The sequence below is a fragment of the Grammomys surdaster genome, unplaced genomic scaffold, assembly GCF_004785775.1.
Source record: "Grammomys surdaster isolate TR1022 unplaced genomic scaffold, NIH_TR_1.0 348, whole genome shotgun sequence".
NCBI lineage: Eukaryota > Metazoa > Chordata > Mammalia > Rodentia > Muridae > Grammomys > Grammomys surdaster.
In genome coordinates, this window is record NW_021604767.1 from 1,571,685 (window position 1) to 1,577,248 (window position 5,564).

General features: G+C 52.6%; 1 protein-coding gene across 1 annotated transcript in view; it reads left to right on the plus strand.

Moving 5' to 3' along the window:
* The first annotated feature begins 4,416 nt into the window (after positions 1-4,416).
* The window catches only part of Hivep2 (human immunodeficiency virus type I enhancer binding protein 2), a 184,391-nt gene continuing 183,243 nt past the window's right edge, over positions 4,417-5,564 (plus strand). The window contains exon 1 of the mRNA XM_028779205.1: positions 4,417-4,693. The gene's annotated coding sequence lies outside the window, so the exon portion shown is untranslated. The remainder of the gene's footprint in view (positions 4,694-5,564) is intronic.

The window sequence follows — 5,564 nt, forward strand, 5'->3', positions numbered from 1 at the left end:
AAACCTTGGGATCGAGGGGTGGTGGCATGTTCTTTACTAAATCTGAAGTTCCCTCCTAGGCTTACTAATTGAAGGCTTGTTCCCCAAATGGTTGTACTATTTGACAGATACTGGGGAAACTGTTGGAAGCAGGAGTTTAGATGTAGGAAGCTTATCTTTGGAGGTTAGATCATGACCCCATTCCTCTCTCCTCATCTTAGTGACGTTTCTACTACTGCAATACAGTATGGCTGAGGCAGCTCGTTAAAGATTGAGTTTACAGTTCCAGATCGTGAAAATCTACAATGAAAGGGAGAAGGCAGGAGAACAGGTGGCTGGAGCCACACCTCCCAGACAGTTCCACAAACCAAGGAGCATTCCCATTCAAACCACCATACTTCTCTTGCTGCTTCCTGACAAGCACACGATAAACAGCCTCCTCTTTTATGTGCTCTCAATATCAGAGTTGAGGATTTGAGCCTCGGTTAGCAACAGGGTTGGCTCTAGATACTTTATGTACAATGTCCTCTGGCGATCAGGTTTTATGGTCTGTTGAAGAAGGTCTTAAGCACTGTAATGGAGTAAATGCCAACTGTGTTATTTGCTAGAAAGAGTCTCAGGTTGATATAGATTCAGGTAGATGGGGACTGGATGGTCTAAAACTTACTTGCCTGTCTTCAAATTTGTCCTAGAATGGGAGGAATCCTTAAGGTAGCCTAAAGGTCCCAGTTTTCATTGGTTTCTCAGGCTTTTTACACCTTCTCCCCTTGAGATCGACATACATTCTGGGGCTGGAAGCTTTATGTTAGTCTTTTCCATTTCCTGAAAAGTCTTGTCCTCCAGATACCTTCAATGTTAAATGATTCCCTTAAGCTCAGGTAGCAAGCTTCTCTTTCCCTGTCACTCTGACCCCAGTAGGTGACATAGTAACAGGACTACCCAGCACTCCACCTATATGGTTAATCTAGGTTGTCTTTTTTCTTTTTCCCTTAGTCACTTTACCTTTTAAAGTCCTGTACAGTCGGATGAGTCTCTTTATTTATTACATACCCTGCCTCTCCTCCGACTAGAAATCAAACTCCTTGGTTTCACAGTTCCTTCATTTGCTCACTGGTGTGTCTGAAGTGTCTTCAGTATATAACATAGACTCAATACACGTGTTTTCAGTGATAGCAATTTTTTCTTGCTACAGGATGAAAAACTATAAGTGTGCCTAGATCCATTTGTATTTTAGTTTCTTAATAACTCATAATGTCAGATTGCTAAAATCTTCCCTTTGAAACTGAGAAATGCTGAGAGCAGGGTGACTAGTGGGGTAGAAGTTCTGCCTGGTTGCTGGTGCTCCACAGGGGTGCTCCAGCTGGGTCAACTGTTTATTTACTGCCTTATTTAACCTCACTTCCCATGAGGCTTTTCTTTGGGGTGGCATGCAGTTTTCTAATCAACATCATCTTTAGGAAGAGTTTTTCTGTTACTATGCTATCTATCCCTCCTTGTAAGCAATCAAATACCAGATTGTGAGCAGTGTGCATGGGAATACAGACATACAATATGAGTTATAAGAGAGATTTGCTTACAAGTCATTGATAATACAACCATTCCAAGAGAAGGTGAAACAGCAGGCCAGACAGATGAGACCAGTGGGAGTGGTGAGAATGGGGGTACGGGGGAGACAGGAGCCCCAAAGTGCCTTTTATCAGAGTCCCATGGGCATCTGGCTTTGAAATGGCTAGCACTGATTTGCATTCTGTGCACAGTGACTTGTACGGGGCAAATCTAGGGCCTTACAGAAGAAAATGAATGTTGTCCCAGTTGACATTTCATAGTTATTGGTGGCTTGCCTGCCTTAAAACAGAACCATGGTTTAGTTCTTGGGCCAGGAATTCCTGAGGCTAACTTCTGCCCCGCCCACGGGGTCACCTGTTAGCTGGCATTAGCATTGATACATATTTTCGACAGTTGTCTCTTCAACAACTCAGTCCAGTCCTTGAAGCTTGATAATTTTCAGACAAGGCAATCACCGAAAAAGTGTCAAAGGTTTATTAGAGACAATGTTTTCAGTAGTCCTTCTGTGACAGGATCAGATCTTCCTAACTGCTTATATATCGCCTCTTTTTTAAAGTACGAATTTCAACTACTCATTTACCTGAATATGGTACTACTCACAATAGCCTACTTCATTTAGCCTTTTAAAAAACAGTGAAGTTTTCAACTAACATTCCATCCACAAAAGCAAAGCTGCCTGCTACTCTATTTGCTCAGTTTCTGAGTGCTTGGGCAGCTGCTGTGTTGTGTTTGATGAAGGGAAATTGGATTCTTAAAGAAACTGAGTAATCTACTCTATTAAGCAATTAAAGAAAACGGCATATTTAGCAGGTGGGCTTGAAAGCGGGGGAGGGGGTAGCGGAGAACTTTTTGAAAATCACATTTGAATTTTAAATGGACATTTTAAGACGTAACTTAAAATGATGGTTAATAGACTTTTTTATTTTTATTAAGGCTTTCTAGTCAAGGCAATGGGCGGCTGAATATCAAGGAACTTACACAATGAAAGGAGAGGCTGCTTAAAAGGAAGCAGGCTGAGTTTGAGATCCATCTTAAGAAAAAAAAACAGTGAAGTTTATTCCATGTCTCTAGACTTTCTTCTTCCAAAAATGATTAAAAGTGCATTTTGTAGACTCGCTTTTCATAGCAATGCTCTCACAACACGGGGACTCTCATAATACTGTTTATAGGTCAAAACCAAAACCAAAACCAAAACGAAACCAAAGGCGTTATTCTCCAACTCATTCAAGAGGCGGCCCTTCCTTTTTTTTTTTTTTTAAATATAGTCATTTCTAATGAGAAGGGTAGTGATTAAAAAACAAACAAACAAACAAAAAAAACATCTGGAGGTTTGGGTTTAACTGCGAAAGCAGACTGGAGACCTAAAACATCTCACAGTTATTACTTGCCTTAAAGCCGAACCACAGTTAAGTCTCAGGCCCGGAATTCCAGAGGCTAATTTCCACCCCTCCCACGGAGTCACCTGCTCCGGGGGAACCCCGGCCAGAAAGCCGGGTCGCGCCAGGTCAAATCTTGTGCGTCTCTTGTTTACTCCGCCCCGGGCTGGGCGGCTGCGCGGACAGGCGGGTGGGGAGAGGGTGCTACGGCCCCGGGTGCTCCAGGACCGTCGGATCGAAAGGGTGGGTGGCGCGCGCGGTCGAGCTCCGCCGTGAACCCACCCGGAGGAGGCGCTCCGGGCGCCGACACCGCCCAGAAGCCAGTGTCTGCGCTTCGGCGCAGCGACCTCCTGGAAACCTCCCTTGAGGGTGCACACGAGTCCACACACGCTGGGTAACGGCCCGAGGGAGCCCCGGTGTCCCCCGGGTGTTGCCGGGCTGGGGAGGAAGCCAGAGTCCCGGCCCCTACTCGCTTGGGATTCCCTTCCCCTCCCCCAGCCCCGCCCAGCTCTCCCAGGGCTGGGTGTGATTTCAGTCCCTTGCAGGGAACCAGAAGCGCGCAGTTGGAGGTGGCAGCTCGCCCCCTTTCCCCGCTCGGCCCCCCAGGAAGCCGGCAGCTGCTCCCCGCGCCGCTGCCCTAGCCTATTTGAATACCCGGACGAGGGCGGGCAGCTTCCTGAGCAGGGTGCACCCGGGGCGCCCTGGGGAGTGACCCCGGGGAAAGCAGTTGGGGCATTTCGAGCGCGTGAAAACTTCGTGCTTCCGCCCGGGCACGGAAAATGCTAGTGAAACACTTGAGAGTTCCAGGGGCTGCAGCATAATTTTTTTCTCCCCTCAATTGATAACAAAATCGTGAGTGCAGCCGAAGGGTGAAGAGGCGAGAGATCCCTGGTACCCGGGCAAAATGTTTAAGGATCCCACTGATCACCTAATTTCCTTCCCTAGGAAGGCAAGGAACCACTACGTGGGAAGGGGGGTAGAGAGGGAAGGGGATGGGCACGAAAGAGGTTTCCACACCCTAGTTGGAAATTCTTAGACCGCTCCAGACGCCCCAGTGTTTCTGCGTGGCAAGCTGATACTGGCTCTCAGGGGAGATCTCGGTTCCGAGGGAACGGAGCGCGACCGCGACCTTCCCTCCCCGCGCGCCCGCAGCGGGGCCAGTCCGGGTCGCCCGGGCGCACCGCACATCCTTCGCCCCGCTGGCCGGCTCCAGACTGGTTTTTCTGGTTCAGCCTCCCTCCCAGGGACGCGCTGGGGGATCCGATGACGTCGCTGACTGAGTCTCTCCCTCTTCCTCCCTCCCTCCCCTCGCCTCTACCCCGCCCGCCCTCGCCGCGCACTCCTCCTAGTAACTTCTGTTCGGGGAGGCGCTGCCAGGAATAACCCGGTGCGTCCACAGCCCGGAGGGGAGGCGGCCGCTGCGGCTCCCGCACGCCGACAAACTGCGGCCCGGGTCCCGCGGCTCAAGCCCCAGCCTGGCGGCCCTGGCCTTCGCCCTGGCTCCATCTCCTAACAGTGTCCGAAAATAAATAAATATATAAATAAAGGCAAGAGGAGCCTGGGCTGGCGGTGGGGATCGCCTCCCTCCCTCCTCCCTCCCTCCGCGCCCGCCCTCCCTCTGTCCTTAAGGAAATGCTACCAGACACCCCCCACCAGACACGCTCAGCCTGGGCGAGGAGCGGCCGCGGCAGCAAGAACAAGGGCATCGGGGGGCTTTCCTCCCCTCCTTCTCTCCCTCCTCTTCCTCCTCCTGCGCTGCGGTGACTTTACAGGTGAGCGGCCGCGGCGGCTGCGAGGATCTCCCCCACCGCTCGCCGCGTCGCGCCCTCCTTCGGCCGCTGTCACCCGGACTGCCGGGAGCTGACAGCCGCCTGAGGGGCTCGCGGCCGGGAGGCTGGCGGCCGGCGGGAGGCGGGCTGGAGGTGAGGGGGTGGAGAGCTGGAGAGCAGGGCGCCGCTGTGCGCTGTCTCTCCCCGGTGGAGGAGGGTCTCCGCAAAAAGAGAAAGAAAAAGGAAAAAGAAAAAAAAGACATCTTCGGTGACTGTAGCACAAGTATTTGCCAAGTTGAGTCTTGGACATTGAAGCTTGCCCGGAGCCGGAGCAACTTGAAAGGTCTCCTGGCTGGGTAGCAGCCTCCCTCCACGCCTCGACTCTTGGGTACTGGGTGCAGCCCTGGGGTGCGTGGAGGGCGCACCGGCCGCCGGCAGAGCAGAGCGGCGGGAATCTAGGTCCCTTCTCGGCTTGGTAAGTGGCCTCGGTGCTGTGTTTTTCCTGCCTGCACCAGAGAACGAGCTTGTTTCACTTTACCCTGAAATCGCCTTCGCCCAACTCCATCAGCCCTTCCGCGGCGCGCGCCCCCGGCCGCTTTCCTGGTGGCCCAGGGGTAAGGGTCGGAGGGGGCGGGGATGGGGAGACCTAGGCAAGGGGGGTCGGGCGCATTGGGAAATGCGGGGAATACCCTGGCCGCGGTTCTATGCAGATCAGGGGAGGCTGCTTTGCGTAATGTCCTGGGGGGAGGGGGCCGCGCGGGAGCGCTGGAGGCAGGAATGTGCCTGGTTACTAATGAGGGACGTGCACCGGCGCGCACCGCCGGGCCACCGCTGCGGCTGCCGCGGCCGGCGGCCCGTTGTCAGGTAGCGGGGG